Here is a 16,431-nt window from a genome sequence, read left to right as displayed (position 1 = left end):
GTGACCCCGGGAGGGCAGCTGCAAGGGCCAGGCAGTGCAGCCCACCCTCAGTGAGACCCCGCAGCCCCTGTCCAGTGATGTTCAGAGGGCCAGGGCTCCCTGGGCACCCACTGGTCTGCACTTTCAGACTTGACTGCTTGGTGCCTGGGCTGGGATTTGGGGGCATTGCCCTTCCTCCGTATCCCCAGCACCCCCTTCGGTAGCCAGACACTCAGGTGCGCACAGCCGCCACCCCCAGCTCAGCCCCAGCCCTGTGCTGTCCGCTGCACACAGCCCACTGTGTGGCCTCGAGTGGACTGAAGGTCATGTCTGGCTGTGAGAGGGGCCCTGGTAGCTGCTGGGCCTCGAGGTGGCTGGGATGCTGGGCCTCGAGGTGGCTGGGATGCTGGGCCTCGAGGTGGCTGGGATGCTGGGCCTCGAGGTGGCTGGGATGCTGGGCTGGCCCTCCCATCCAGGGTGGGTTGAGGAGTGGCCAGCAGGAACCACTGCCTGAGGCTGGGCTCAGCCCAGGCCGGTAGACTCATGTTCCGGATGGGGAGCTCTCCACCTGCCCTCCTCCAGAGAGGAGCCCTTGTCCTTTCTGTCCACTTATGCCCCGTGCAGGAAGCAGGTCAGAGTAGGCCGGGGCCCTCAGGAGCGGGCGCGTTTCAGCCTGGGGCGGGGGTAGGATACCGGCCGCCGGGGCCATTGAGGCAGCACCACAGGAGGGGTCCTGGCCAGGCCACTCCTCCCTCCAGGTGGGAGCTTAGCTGGGGCGGGACCCCCACCTCCCCGGGTGAGCACTGCCGGCCGGTAGCCTTGGGCAGGCACCCAGGAGAGGCCCCTGGCCTGAGCTCCTCTCACACCTGACTCTGGTACCTCTGAGCCCCAGGGTAGGTGGCTGAGTCATCTCCCTAGCTGGCACCCCAAATACCTTCTCCCCTTTTCCCATCCCACGGGAGGTGGCTGTGTGCCACAGGTGAGGGTGCAGAGCCCCCAGCTGCTCCTTGCCCCAAGAGTTTCACCCCCTGGCATGGGGCCCTGGGCAGGCCCTCTAGGGGCAGAGCCTTCCTTGCAGGCCGGCCCTGCCAGGCCCTCAGAGTGGGGGTGGCTGTGCCCCACCAGCCCCGAGGGGAAGACCAGGATCCTGAGGGCTGGGGTGCACCTCCGACGTCCTGGGGGAGATGTCCCTGCGTTGCCAACTCCAGGCCTGAACCCAAGGCGCCCTCATCTGAGCATAGGGAGAGGCTGCTGGGACGGCTGGGTGTCCGGCCGACTGCCCCGCCCGGGCTCTGGAGCTGATAACCAGCGGATGCGGAGTGAAATGCAAACAGATAAGGTTGTTGGGAACTAGGCCCCTGGACTGCTCCTGGCTGGCAGCCGTGAGGCACCACACTGCCCGGGGCCGAAGGTTATCGGGGCGCATTTTGCCCTCAGTGAGTGCAGCTGGATGGGGAGTTAGTAAGGGCTTGCTCTCCGAGGGTGGCTGGTGAGGGGGCTTTGAGGAGGGTAGGGGGACCCTGGGCTGCCGACTCTGAGACTCTGGAGGCTGCTGGTCAAGTGGGGAGTGGAGGTTAAGCTGGAGTTGAGGCTCACGAGACCACCTCTCTCCCAGGAATCCTCATCCCTTTCATGGGGCTGACGTTTAGGAGTCCCTTTGGGGAGCGTGGCAGGGCCCCAAAAGCACAAGTCAAATGGCCTCTGAGGGCAGGTGCAGCTCACAGCAAGGGGGCCCTGGGCAGCCCAGGGCGAGACGAAGGGCTTCCAGGGCCCCAGGTGAGGAGCAGGACTGGGTGGGGGGTGGGGCCAGGTCACCAGGAGGTGTTGGAGACCAGGCTGGAAGGTGTCCTGGCCTAGAGTGAGCTGGGAGAGGTGGGTAAACTGAGGACCAGAGCTGGGGGTGGGGAAGGGACCCTGAGTCAGCCTTGGGGGCGGTGGTGCTGTGTGCTGGCGCGGAGTCTGGGCAGGTGCCCCGGCAGAGGTGCCTCTGCCAGCAATGGCGTTGGGGCCACAGATCCTGCAGAGAATTTGAAGAATTGTTTTTTTTTTACCCCAGAAAAGCTCCAGGTGTTGCAGCCAGACCCGAGTCTCTCAGGAATCACATCCAGGGCCCGTCCCAGGCAGTGGGACATGCAGTGGGGGCAGCCACTGAGGCCCAGGTAAGCAGGGGTGACGGGGCAGGTCCTGGTCCAGAGGGTCGTGGGGGATGCTGGCATGGCCGGCGTGGCCTGCAGAGTCGAGGAGCGCCCAGGCTCACCACAGCTGGTTCTTCGGGTGTTGTTCAGGGGAAACACAGTGGAGGCCAGACGGGAACAGGTGGGTTTCCCGGCCACTCACACCAGGTGCCGGCCCAAGGGAGCCTTGGGCCTGATCTGCTGCCCAGCGGCCGTGAGTGCTGTGTGGCCTGTGGGAGGCCCCGTGCATAAGGCCCGCAGAGTCAGGTGTGGGAGGCCCAGAACACGTAGGCCTGGCAGAAGCCCAGGTGGCACAGATGTGGCCCTACAGCCGGGCTCGGGGCCCCGGGAAGCCAGAGGCTCAGGCGCTGCCAGCTGGCATCAGGGCTGATCGGGGCTGAGACCGGTCATCACAGCAGCCCATGTCCACTGTCCACTGTCTCAGCAGCTCCCCGGGGGTCCCCCAAACCTCAACCCTCCCCCAGATGGGAGCACAAGCAGGGCGGCCGAGGAGCACCCCCAGCTTACCCACGGAGCCTGGCTCAAGACTGGTGGCCAAGGTGCACCCTCGCTGTAGTGGGCAGCGGCCTCCAGTCCTGATGCCACCGACTCTTGGGGACATGGCCAGTGCCCGAGGCGGATGCCTGTGCACACATGCTCCCAGGAGCTGTTTGTAACAACCCCGAACTGGAAATGATCCAGATGTCCATTGGTGGTGAATGTATCGCAGCCTGTTCATCTGCTCATCCAGTTTTAGCAACTACAAACAAAACAGTTAGAACACGTGTGTCTGCGTCTCAGAGGAGCGTGTGCTGCCACTTCTCCCGGCGTGGACTGGCTGGGTCACGTGGTCGGCGTCTGAATTTTTCAGAAACTGCCAAACCGTTTTCTGGCATGGCTGTGCATCGTGCCTCCCACCCATGATGTGAGTTCCAGCCCCTCCTCATCCTCCTGTATGCTTGGCGTCGTCTGTTTTTAACATTTTAGCCGTTCTAACAGGCGTGCAGCGCTATCTGACTGTGGTTTTAATTTGAATTTTCCTAACAACTAACGACATTGAGCATCTTTTCATGCGTTTATTTGCCCTCCGTGTATCTTCTTTGGTGAAGTGTCTGTTCTAACGTTTTGTCCATCCATTTTAAAATTGGGTTGCTTCAGTTTTGAGAGTTCTTTATATATTCTGCATTCAAGTCCTTCACTAAAAATACATACTTGGCAAAGATTTTTCTCCCAGTCAGGGCTTGTCTTTTTATTCTCTTAATTGTGTCAGAAGATACTATTAAGTGTCAAAACTTCTGTTCAAAAGAGCAAAAGTTCGTTCTTTCCCTCCCTCCCTCCTTTCTTGCTTTTTTCCTCTCCCTCCCTGCCTCCCTGCCTGCTTCCCTCCCTCCCTCCCTCCCTCCCTCCCTCCCTCCCTCCCTCCCTCCCTCCCTCCCTCCTTCCTTCCTTCCTTCCTTCCTTCCTTCCTTCCTTCCTTCCTTCCTTCCTTCCTTCCTTCTCTCTCTCTCTCTCTCTCGACAGAGTCTCCTGCTCTGTCGCCCAGGCTGGAGTGCAGTGGTGCAATCTCGGCTCACTGCAACCTCTGCCTCTCCGGTTCTGGCAATTCTCCTGCCTCAGCCTCTGGAGTAGTTGGGACTACAGGTGAGCACCACCACACCCAGCTGATTTTTGTATTTTTGGTAGAGATGGGGTTTCACCATGATGGTCAGGCTGGTTTCAAGCTCCTCACCTCAGATGATCCACCCACCTCGGCCTCCCAAATTGCTGGGATTACAGGCGTGTGCCACCTAGACTGGCCAAAGTTCTTAATTTTGGCAAAGTCCAATGTATTAATGTTTACTTTACACATCATGCTTCTAGTGTTGTGTCTAAGAAGTCTTTTTCTAATCCAAAGTCGGCATTTTATCATTATGAAATGACCTTCTTTATTGCCAGTTCCTTGCTCTAACGTCTACCTTGGTGTTAATATTGCCACTTGATCTTTCTTTCTGTGTTAGCACCGTGTGTTTTTTCCTCTTCCTTTACTTTCAATAACTGATGTGTGTCTTTTACTTACAGTGAGATTCTCTGGGCAGCTTATAGAGTGATCTTGCTTTTTATTCTAGTCTTACAATCCACATCTTTTTATTGGGGGTGTTTAGACTATTACATTTAATGTAATTAGTGATGTGGCCAGGTTAAAAGCTACCATCTTGCTACTTGTTTTCTGTTCCTTCCATCTGTTCTTTGTCTTTATTTTCTGCCTTCTTTTGGATTGACTATTTTTCCACAGTTCAATTTTATCTCCTTGTTTGCTTGTCCGCCATAACTTTTTATTATTTTAGTAGTTGCCTTAGAGTTTATAGTATGTCTACAACTTACTATAGTCTACCTTCCAAAGATATTATCACATTCCATATATAGAATAAGAACCTTCCAGTCTGGGCACGGTGGCTCGCGCCTGTAATTCCAACACTATGGGAGGCTGAGGCGGGAGGATCACCTGAGGTCAGGAGTTCGAGACCAGCCTGGCCAACGTGGTGAAACCCTGTCTCTACTAAAAATACAAAAATTAGCCAGGCATGGTGGCGGGCGCCTGTAGTCCCAGCTACTTGGGAGGCTCAGGCAGGAGAATTGCTTGAACCCGGGAGGCAGAGGCTGCAGTGAGACAAGATCGTGCCACTGCATTCCAGCCTGGGTGACAGAGCAAGACTCCATCTCAAAAAAAAAAAAAAAAAAAGTGCCTCATAGCTCCCTTCTCCCGGGTTGTGCAATTCTTGTCACCCATTTTACCTCTACACACGATTCACATCACACTGCATTGTTGGTATTTTCATTTAATTAATTATTTTTTAAAGGGGCTTAAATAGTAAAAAAAACTTCTATATTTACCCATACAATTACTATTTCAAATGCCTTATTCCATCGTGTAGATCCATATTTCTTTTTCTTTTCTTTTTCTTTTTGTTTTTTTTTTGAGATGGAGTCTCGCTCTGTCACCCAGGCTGGAATGCAGTGGCGCAATCTCGGCTCCCTGCAACCTCCACCTCCCGGGTTCAAGTGATTCTCCTGCCTCAGCCTCCCGAGTAGCTGCGACCTCAGGCACCCACCACAACGCCTGGCTAATTTTTGTGTTTTTAGTAGAGATGGGGTTTTACCATGTTGGTCAGGCTGGTCTTGAACTCCTAACCTCAAGTGATCTGCCTGCCTCTGCCTCCCAAAGTACTGGGATGACAAGCCTGAGCCACCACGCCCGGCCATGGAGCCGCATTTCTATCTGATTTCCTTTTCCACCCGCCTGAAGGGCTTTCTTTAACATTTCTTAATGGACACTGTAATGGTTATTCGTCTGAAAATACTTCCCTTTGCCTTTGTTTTTGAAAGATGTTTTTCTAGGATGACAGCTTCTTCTTCCATTTGTACTGTAAAGGCGCTGCTCTAGTTTTCTTACTGGCACAAGTTCCCCCGCCAAAAAAATCTGTTGTTATTTTAATATGTTTCCTCTTTGTAACACGCCCCCACCCCACAACTTAAGATTTTCTCTTTTACACTGATTCTGTTTGATTAGGATTTGGTGTCATTTCCTTCATGTTTCTTGTACTTTGTACTCACTGAGCTTCTTGTATCTCTGGGTTTTAGTTTTCATTAATTTTTTTTTTTTTTTGAAACAGAGTCTTGCTCTGTTGCCCAGGCTGGAGCACAATGGCGCGATCTCGGCTCGCTGCAACCCCACACTCTGGGGCTCAAGCAGTCCTTCCACCTCAGCCACCCGCGTAGCTGGGATTACGGGCGCCCGCTACCACGCCCAGCTAATTTTCGTATTTTTAGTAGAGATGGGGTTTCACCACGTTGGCCAGGCTGGTTTCAAGCTCCTGACTTCAGGTGATCCACCCGCTTCGACCTCCCAAATTGCTGGGATTACAGGCGTGAGCCACCGCGCCCAGCCAAGTTTTCATCAGATTTGAACAAATTTTGGCCATGATTTCTTCAATTTTTCCTGTCCTCCTCTCCATTCGTGGGCTCCATTTACAGACGTGTCAGGCTGCGCGAAGCTTTTCCACCTACTGCTCGCTAAGGAGCTGTTTATTTTTTGGATTCTTTTGTCTTTCTGTGTCTCTGTTACGTCTTCAAGTTCACCGCTCCCCTCTTCTGCAGTGTCCCATCCGCTATTAATCCTGTCCAGTGTGTTTCATCTCACACATAGTCATTTTCATCTTTAGATGTTTAATTTGGATCCTTTTTTATATGTTTCATGTTTTTTACTAAATACGTTCAATTTTTAGCATAGCATTTTGATGACATGGAATACTGTCGTAACGCCTGTTTTAATGTCTTTGTCGGCTAATTCCAACATCTGTGTTGGTTTTGTGGTTTGGATTAGTTGAATTTTCTCCTGATTATGGGTGGAATTATCCCCTTTCTTTACCTGCCTGGTGCTCTTTGAATGGAGGTCGGACTTCGTGAATTTTACCTTGTGGGCTGCTGGATATTTTTGCATCCCGGAGCTTTGTTCTGGGGCATAATTAAGGGATTGGAGAGAGTTTGGGCCTCCTGGGCCTCGTGTGGCTTGTAGGTGGGGTCAGAGCAGTGCTGAGTCCAGGGCAAACTACTCCTCACCATTGAGGCAAGACGCTGAGGGGGCCACTCTGCCCACTGCACCGTGAACTTGGAGTGGCGAGGTTTCTCGGTGGCGCTGGCGGGAGCAGTGCTTTTCCCAGCCTGTGTGAGCTCCACTGCTCTTCCTTCGAATCCTTCGGGTCGTCGCTCGCCAGCCTTAGTCTCCTCCCAGGCACATGCTGAGCGGGTTCTCTGCCAAACACTCAAGACGGATCTTCTGCAGGTCTCCAGGCTTTGCTCTGGGCAGCTCTCTCCTTGCCAGTGTCCTGTGCACTCCAGCTGCCCTGGTCTCTCTGGCCTCTCAGCTGAGCTCTTCCTGAGTTCCCCTTCCTGGCCCCTTGTCCTGGAAACCCTCAGGCGGTGAGCTGGGCAGATTAGGGCTCCCGCTGTGTTTCCTGTGTGCCATGGACTGAACGTTTGTGTCTTCCCCACCCTCCAGTTCCTATATTGAAATCCTAGTGCCCAAGGTGACGGTAGTAGGAGGTGGGGACTTGGGGAGGTGGCAGAGCCCTCAAGAATGGGGTTAGTGTCCTTACAGGAGAGACCCCAGAGCCGGGTGCAGTGGCTCACGCCTGTAATTCCAGCACTTTGGGAGGCCGAGGCAGGTGGATCACCTGAGATCAGGAGTTCAAGATGAGCCTGGCCAGCATGGTGAAACCCTGTCTCTACTAAAAATACAAAAATTAGCTGGGCGTGGTGGTGGGCACCTGTAAGCTCGGCTACTCAGGAGACTGAGGCGGAGAATCACTTGAACCTGGGAAGTGAGCTTGCAGTGAGCCGAGATCCCACCACTGCACTCCAGCCTGGGCGACAGAGTGAGACTCCGTCAAAAAAAAAAAAAAAAAAAAAAAAAAAAGAGAGACCTCAGAGAGCTCTCCCGCCCCTTCTACCAGAGGCGAAGGGGACCCAGCGAGAAGGTGCCGTCCATGAACCAAGGAGTGGCCTCACCAGACATCGAATCTGCCAGAGCGTCGATCTTGAACGTCCCGTCCTCCGCAGCCGTGGGGATGCGTGTCTGTTGCTTTTACGCCACTCAGGCCACGGCATTTCCGGATAGCAGCCGGGTTGGAGAGAGCCGCTGTCTGTCTGGGACCACTCTCTTCGTCGCCTGATGTCCACCGTCTTGACAGCTGTTGTTCCCGTATTTCCTGGAGTCTTTTGGTTGCTAAATCCAGCCTCTGCTACTCCCTTTGCTAAAAATGCTAGTCCTTGATTAAATGGAATCTTGATACTTTAATACAGAGTGAGACATAGTCACTAAATAAAACCTGGAAAAATGTAGAAGAGTAGCAGGAAGAGAACACACCCCAGCCCTTTGGTCCACCCACCTGCAGCCCCCGGCGCCACCTCCTGGCCCTGGTTTCCCTGCCTGTGGGGCTGGGCAGCATTGCTACAACTCTTGAATCGCTTTCCTGGGGCCACCATAACCAAGCAGCACAGCCCAGGAGATGGCTCAGAGTCTCTCTGCGTCCTGGGAGCCTGAGATCCAGGAGTGGGTAGGACGGAGAATGGTTCTCCCTGGGTCACTCTGGAGGACCCTCTTAAGGTGGACCTCTTAAGGGAGCCCCGGCTCTCACCTTGCCAAAGAGCCTCTGAGCCACACCTGCCTCCCCCAGGCCTCCAGTTGGTGCCCGTGTGCAGCCCCCACCGTGGGGTCACCCTGGGGTAAGGGTCTCTCCTCCCCTGCTAACTTCTGCTGGGTCTTGGCATCCCTGGGATGAACCCTCCTGGCCTGGGCCTTGCTGGCCCACATCAACCCCCAGCCCTCTGCTCCTTGGCCTCACCCACAGCCTGCAGAATGTAGGTGAGTTTCCTGGTGATAATATAATAATAGCAATGATGATGATGATGATGATGGCAATAACAATTATGACAGTCAACACTGCCACGTGCCGGGCTCTGGCCCTTTGCATGTCCGGGCCGGCTGTGCAAGGCACTGCTGGGGCTCCGGCTGGGAGCCAGGGACAGGCACCGTCACAGCAGCCAAGGGGCCCCCCCTACCACCCCAGCACCTGCTGGCCCTGAACCAGCTGCTCCTTGAGAGCTTTTACTGACTCTTCCGCTTGGCAGCATTTTAATCTGCTGGTGCAAGAGCCTTGTCGCTTCCTCAAAGCCTGTGCCCATGGCTGTGGGCAGCTGCCTGTCCCCGTGTAGGCAGAGCTGCGTCATGCCCTGTGGCCCCAGGTCCGGCTCTGGGGTTCTGGCTGGGCAGGGCCTGGAACCTTCTTGGAGTCACCACTGACTGGCTGCAGCCACCGGCTTCCCAGCAAGGACATCCCCTTCTATAGGAAAATGGGGACGTCGGGAGCATTCTCTGGACAACAGGAGATGCACATTGACAGGCTGACCCTGCATCTTCCCACCCCAGAGTGGTGAGTGGGGATTCTGGGGACTTCCCCGGCCCCCATGGGCTTCGCGTGTCCTGGTGCCCATGTGTCTCCAGTCCGAAGGTTGGCCACGGTGTGGACCCCTCCACTTTCCTCCAGGCCTGAGGTGGGGCCCGGGCGGCCTGTCAAAGGAGAGCCCAGCCCAGACCCTCCCCCGACCCCTGGGGGAAGGAGGCCACCAGGCACCCTGCCTTGCTGCTGCCTCAGGGTGAACCTCAGGGGACCCTGGTGCAGGAGGGGCTGGCTCCAAGCTGGACAGGCCTCTGGGGTTGCCCTGGTGGCCTTCCCTCTCGCTGGGTCAGAGGTGCCCAGGCAGGGAGGGTCCAGGCCATGACAGAGCCGGGCCAGCTGGGGACAGGGCATCCCCCAGTGCAATCCTTGCAGCAAAGGGGTCCTAGAGTGCAGGTGGCGGGACACTCCTGCCATCACTGGATTTACTGCAGGTAGAGATCCTTTCTGTGCCCACGTAGATGAGGAAACAGGCATAGAGAGGGGGCGGCCTGCCCAAGGTCGCCAGGGAGGGAGTGGAGAGGCTGGATGCCCTTGGGCCCAGACTGCAGCCTCCCCACCCCGATGTGCTGCAGCCCCCAGTGTCCTGGGCCCCACGTGGTGCCTGAGCCAAAAGGTGTCACCAAAGGTCTGAGTTGCCGGGACAAAGGCGGGGACGGGCCCGAGGTGCGGGGACGGGCCCGAGGTGCGGGGACAAAGGCGGGGACAGGCAACCCCTGCGGTTTGAGGGGTAGGAGGCCACAGATCAGTCCCCGGGAGGGCCGGGCAGGAGGTGGGCCCAGCGGGGCTGGCAAATGAGGGGCCGGTGCCCCCATGCTCACTGCAGGGGATGTGAGAGGGCGAGTGGTCACTCAGCCACACCCACACCTGTGTGTACAGGACCCATGCCCGCCCGCCTCGCTGTCGCGCCCGTGCACGGCTCACACTCGGGCTCACACAGCTTCTCCCATTATTCAGGTGCTGCTGGGCCCTGCAGGGCTCAGATCATCCCTGTGCCACTTGGCGGGGTCACCCTCATGCCTGCCCGGCGGCCCCACATGCCCCACCTGCCCCACCTGCCCCACCTGCCCAGCTTCTCTCCCCTGTCAGTGCTGTCTGTTCCAGAACCTCCCATCAATGGGGCCAGAGGGCTCCGGCCCAGCTGCGGGCTGACTGTTCTCCCCAAGATGCCTGAGAGCCACCCAGGCACTGGACTCGCCAACATGCAGGCACACGCAGGCACACACCTGGGCCACACGGCCCTGAGCACACGCCTTGCCCAGCCCGCCTCCGGGCTGTGGTGTGGGCGACAGGTGCCACCTGCTGGCGGGCTACAGCATCACGGCTCTCGCCCTCCGGAACCTTCCGTGGTGCCACTCCAGCCTCTGGTCTGGCTGCAGATGGCTTGGGCTGGGCAGGGAAGCTTCCGCTGTCGGGGAGCCTGGGACTGCAGACTTTGCTCCGAGTGCCTGGGGCAGGTAGAGGCCAGTCTGAGGAGCCCTGGCTCCCTGAGGTAGACGGAGCCAGGCAGACGTGGAGGAGACATGGGGGCTGCAGCCCTGGCCCCACTGCCCAACTCTCTCTCTGCATTTCGGGAGCCGGCAAGATCCAAGGGGGTCCCCAAGGCCCTGAGCTGCACCGAGCGCCCCTTTCCTGCTCATTTTCAGATGCAGCAGTGTCCTGGACCCCTGGGGAGAGGTGACACCCCGCCCCCCAGCAGGAAGCTGGGCCTGGTTTCTGTCCCTCTGCAGCCACAAGGCCTGGCCAGGACGCTGGGAGCACCATGCCCTGGAGACTCAGCTCACCAAGGACTCAGGGGCAGGGGCTCCCCTGGCACCTGGGAAGCTGGGCCTCCCGGACCCCTGAACTCCCACCCAGACACCATCTCAACCCAGGTCTGTCTGCATCTCCCTGTCACTGCCCTGGGTTCTCCACTCCTGGACCCGACCCTGGTCCTGGGGCAGTGTCCCAGCTGCTGTGTCCCAGGCCCCGCATCCACTGCCCTTGGCCCACCTTCTATGTGGCCCATTAGAGGGGTGTGGGGGCTGCAACCTGCTTCTGTTGAACCCCCAGGGCTGCTAGGGGGCATCAGGATTCTGCACAGAGAGGCAGGGGACCCGGCCAGACATGTGGGTCCCCAGGTACCTAATTCAGGGCCTTGGACCCAGGACAGTATATTTATCCTGGCCCAGGGGAGTTTGGGGGTGTCTGAGTGGCGGTGAGACGTCTGGGCAGATTGTCCCTGCCCTGCTGTGCTCTGCCCCACCCTGGCCGGCCCTCCTGGCATCTCAAGGTGCTCCCGGCCACAATGGCACAGTTCCCCAGGCCCAAAATGTGCCCCCATGCTGCCCGAGGGCCGGTGCGGGGGCTGGTAGCACCCAAGGCTACACCCTCCCCTCCCCCTCCTGGGGCACCTGCCCCCACGCTGTGGCCACGGCTCCCTGGCCCCAACAGCTTCTTGTGACCCCTGAGGCTCCCCAGCCCCTGGCCCCCCATGGGGAGTTCCCTCCCCATAAGGGGGGGCAGACACTCCCCTGTGCCCACTCCTTGGGAGACTGGCATTAGATCCTGGCTGTGGGACAGGGTGGGCCACTCTGGGGGGTGAGACCAGGCTTCTCCCACCTGGAGGACCCATCTCAGCTCCGGCCCTGCGTGGGTGACAGCCTGGCTTTCCTGTGTCCTCACCGCCCACTCATCAGCAAGATGGGGATGTGGATGACAGGAGTGCTGGCCACGGAGGGCCTGGTGTGGGCGGCTGTCGGGACAAGGGTAGTGTGGGCGGCCACAGCAGTTGGTGCTACTGCTGGGAAGGGCCGAAGGTGAGGTCCTCCTGGGCTGTGGGTCCCTGTAAACCACTGCCCCCGTGGGGTGTGCAGTCACCGAGCCGACCCGCTGCCGGGGTTCTGCCCCCTCCCTGTCCCTGCTGCTCCCCCGGCACCTGTGTCCCAAGCCTGAAGCCCTGTCCGTGTCAGAGGTGGCACCTCCCTGGGCACAGGCACTTGGATGCTGGTGCCTCCCCTGCTGCGGACCCCTTTGCTGTGGTCAAGGCCTCCTCCCTGCACTGGCCCCGCCTGTGACCGCAGGCCTGGAGGGGCCCTCGATGGCCACAGAGGGCACAGGCTGGGGCCAGGAGGGCACCATCTCCTGGGGCACAGATATGCTGGAGTGAGCCATGGAATTGTCCATCAGCAGCGGCAAGCTTTGCTGAGCGCCAGCTGTATGCAGAGCAAAGGCGGGCCAGCCGGGAAGGGCCAGTGAGGACCCGGGGTCCCCAGCGTCCCCTGGAGCCTGCACCCCTATGCGGGGGACGCCTGGGCAGCTCCTCCCTCCTCCACTCCCTGCCCTCTCCTCCCCTCCTTCCTGCAGTTCCCACAGCTGTTTGGGGGCCTCCCCTGGTGCCTGGTTGAGCTGCAGGGGGAGATGTGTGTGGACACTGCAACCCCCCCGAAGCTGGGCCTGGAAGAAATGACTTCCCCAGAACCTTATCTGGGCCGGAGAGGGGCGTTGGCAGGGGAGGTCTTGCTACCCTCCCGTCCTCTGCATGCCAGGCACCACCTGGGGCAGGGCCAGGGCAGGCTGCCTGGACACCATGGACCTACCCAGCTGTAGGGGAGATGTGTCCTGCAGCCCTACCCGAGGCCCAGGCCTGTGTGGCTGAGAGGACTGAGGACAGCCGACCCCCTTGGTGACTGCCTGGGCCCAGAGGGGAGTAGGGGGAGAGGTCAGCTGGGTGTGGCCAGCCCTGGGGGAAGGATCCAGGGACTGTGTCCACTTAGGGATAGGAGACAGCTAGCAGAGCCCTCCCAGCTGACCAGGGGAGGCCCTGTGGGCACAGGAGGGGCCCCAGGTGTAGGCACAGGTGCAGGGCTGTGCGGCTCTGTGTCACCCAGGTGGAGCGTCTTGCCCCGTTTGATGGCTGACAAAGTCCCCTTGAATGCGTCAGACCCAGCATGGTCTCAGGGTCCTGACCCTAACATGTCACCCCAAATTACCCTCACCCCAGCCTACCTCTGCCCTAAATTCACCCCAAGCCGCCACCCAAACCCCTTGGCCCCAACACCTTAACCCTAGACCCAGTCCTATACCCCAAGCCCTAATCCCTAACCGCTAGCCTCACCCTAACCTTCCTACCGGATGCCACCTGGCAAACATCCTCCTGGCCCCTGTCCACCCCTCCCCCGGGGATCCGGGAGGCAGTGGGGTCCCTTGGAGGCTGCTTCCTGCAGAACGCAGTGGATGGATGCGTGCGCACCGAGCCCCAGCCCCCTCTGGCTTCCTTCATCCTCCCCAGGCACTTCCCCCTGGGCCAGAGGGCAGCCTGGCAGCCCTGGACTCCGGGAGGGCCGAGTCTGGGGAGCTGGAGGACGTCACATTCCACTCTTGATGATGCCGCCCCAGTCCTACAATCTGGACAGCGGACAGGCCGCCCATTTCCTCCATCTCCGGTAACGAGAAGCAAATGCTGATCCTGGCCTGTCTCCTGGCTCCCGGGTCCCTAGGTTCCTGCTGCCCCTGCTAGTTCCTGGAAGATGCCAGCAGGAGGGAGGGCGGTGGAGCTGGACTTGCGCCTACAACAGGATCTGGCCATAAACGCGGTCAGGGCGAGGCTGCGAGGTGGGCGGCTGAGACTCCTGGTGGACTCTCTCCCCTCCCCCCGGCCCTGGCACGCAGCTGTCGGCTCTTCTCGGGAAGCCACAGCCTTTGTTTGTTCCTTGAAGGAGCTGGTGCGTTGCCTGCGAGCTTCTCTGCAGGCTTGGGGGTCGTGCCTGCTGTCCACCTCCCCGAAACCAGCTCCCTCCAGCAGCAGGCTGCAAGCCTGGAGAGGCCACCGGGGGACCAGGCAGGGAAACTGAGGCCCCAAAAAGGCAGGGAACAGGTGCAGGGGGGCCTGTCTGACCTGCGCTGGGACTGGGCCAGGCGAGTCTCCTCCAGGGCCCAGCCCCATCTTGGACAGAGGAAGTTGATAGGAAAGGCAGGAGTGGCCTCTTGTAACAATTTCAGCTCTGAAGGGGCCGAGGGTGGCGATGCTGACAGCATTTCCTCCAGCTCCCACCTGCCTGCTCCGGGGAAGTCCCCACCCAGGCAGTGATATTCACCTGGTGATACTAATAATTGTCTCAGGTGATAAATTGTCTCAGCTGCTCTCCCACATGGCCCACGGGTCCCTGGAGGTTCCCTGGATCCTTTCAGGGGAGACCATGGGCCCTAAACGATCTTCATAACAAAACTGAGAAGTGGCCTGGCTTCTTCACTGCGCTCCTATGGGCTGGGATCCAGCATGGCCCAACTGGGCAGCTCCTTTCCTTCCCTGACGCTGCTCCAGGGGAAAGAAGGGCCAGGGTCAATCCAGGGTGCCCCAGGTGGATCAGCGAATGCCCCTGAAGCCAGGTGCCAGTTGCGTCCCCGTCAGATGCCCCCATCCCAGTCTCCTGAGCCTCATTAGTCACCCCTCATTTTCCTCTGGGGACCCCAGGCCCCAGCTCCTGTCTGGTTAGAGGCTGAAGGGGTCTGAGCCACACCTGCCCTAGGGGACCTCGGGAGGGGTCTTGGTGTCCTCCGACTTCTGTCCCCAGAAGGGAGCTTAGAATGCAGCTGAGGCTTCCCCCGGGGCCCAGGGTGTCTGTGTCCGAGCCACAGCCAGAGTGTGCCCTGGAGAGCCGCTGGGACGCATGGTGAGCTCTCGTCATCCTGTCCCCACTCCAGGCTCAGGCTGGAGCCGTGATGGCACCACTGCACTCCAACCTGGGCAACAGAGTGAGACCCTGTGTCTATAAAATAGAAACAAAAATAAGAGCATGTGGTTTCTGCGGTTTCCTGGCCAAAAATGCATAACCCCAATCTCAGTCATAAGAAAACATCCAACGTCCCCAACAACAGGAGGTTCTACACACACCTGCCCAGCGCCCCTCAAAAGTGTCAAGGGCGTGAAAGTCATGGAGGGATGTAGAAGATGGGAGAGCCAGTGTTGCCTGCGGTGTGTTCACAACGGTCACAGGTCGGTGCCCACGGTCACTCAGCAGCCATGCCAGGCAGGCCCCAGGGGCCCAAGAGGAAGGTGGGATGTGGCGGGATGGGGGCTCTGCACGGCCCCGCAGCACAAGCACCCTACCAACTCCAGGGGCAGCAATCTGGCCCCCTCATGGTGCCATTCCCCAGGGACGAGTCCTCGCCTGCCTCACCGGCCCTCCACAGACAGGACAGGGACAGGTCGTCAGCTGTCATGGAGGCCCTCGCAGTTTTCTGAATGTGGACTTGCTGTTCCTGCCCATGGCTTCATCCACGGACTCGACAGCACCCCACTGTCCATCACACCCCCACCAATGCTGTTCCCGCAGCAGGACGCATCCCATGCTCAGGCAGTGCTCCCAGGAGCAGCGGGTTAATAGAGTGTGGGACGGCCCCTGAAGACCAGTTATGTGGCGCCGGCCAGGAGGCCCTCAGAAAGGACGGGCGCAACCCCGCAAAACAGACTGGGTGCTCGCCATCCGTGTCCGGTGCCGCTTCTCTGTGGCGATGGTATCCAGGAATCATGGGTGGGAGTCACGGCCACCGTCCCTGTCGCACCAGCCGCCTGCTCACACAGCCACCGTTCACTCCAGCTTGAAGGTCCTGCTTCTTCAGGGAGGAGCGCTCCCACCAGGGTCGAGGCGCTGGCCATGTGGAGTTCGACGTCGGGAGTGTCCCCAGGGGCCCCTCTTCCCGCTGAATCCACAGAGAGAATGTGAGCTCGCTGTCCGGCGGGCGGGGCTGGGCATCCCGTCCGCCGAGGGGACACTGGATCGCTGCGGAGAGAGGACTGGAGCCAGAGTCCAGCCCAGACCAGAACTGAGACCAGGCGACCAGCAGAGCCTGCACAATAATAATGCTTCATTTTGCAAATGTACTTTGTTCTTTTATTGTGTATATTTATCATGTCCAATGTGATGTTTTGAAACGTGTTTGCACTGTGGTTAAATCAAGCGGCATAACACACACGACTTCACATACTTCCCATTTTTTGTGGTGAGAACACTCAATCTACTAGCGATGATTTTTTTCTTTTTTTTCTCCCTTAGTGGTTTTCAAGGATGCAATATGCTGTTATTAACTGTAGTCACCATGCTGTGCAGTACATCTCTTGAATTTATTCCTCTTGTCTAACGGAACTTTTTTTTTTGAGATGGAGTTTCACTCTGTCGCCAGGCTGGAGTGCAGTGGCGCGATCTCGGCTCACTGTAACCTCCGCCTCCCAGGTTCAAGCAATTCTCGTGCCTCAGCCTCCTGAGTACCTGGGATTACAGGCGCCTGCCACCACGCCCAGCTAATTT

The 16,431-nt window shown here is 58.5% G+C and overlaps 1 long non-coding RNA gene across 2 annotated transcripts; it reads left to right on the top strand.

Annotated features, from left to right (window-relative positions):
- Positions 1–387: 387 nt before the first annotated feature.
- On the top strand, positions 388–7,986 carry LOC115832170. Of its 2 annotated transcripts, none has more exons than XR_004027609.1 (4): positions 388–1,318; positions 2,036–2,138; positions 2,905–3,078; positions 7,643–7,986. It is a non-coding gene; the product is annotated as an uncharacterized LOC115832170 (long non-coding RNA). The 2 variants fall into 2 exon arrangements; XR_004027608.1 differs by lacking the exon at positions 7,643–7,986 and adding an exon at positions 3,675–3,707.
- The last annotated feature ends 8,445 nt before the right edge of the window (positions 7,987–16,431 follow it).

The sequence above is a fragment of the Nomascus leucogenys genome, chromosome 21 (assembly GCF_006542625.1).
Source record: "Nomascus leucogenys isolate Asia chromosome 21, Asia_NLE_v1, whole genome shotgun sequence".
In the NCBI taxonomy this organism is placed as follows: Eukaryota; Metazoa; Chordata; class Mammalia; order Primates; family Hylobatidae; genus Nomascus; species Nomascus leucogenys.
The sequence above is the reverse complement of the archived record's forward strand: the minus strand, read 5'-3'. Positions and strand labels throughout refer to the sequence as shown.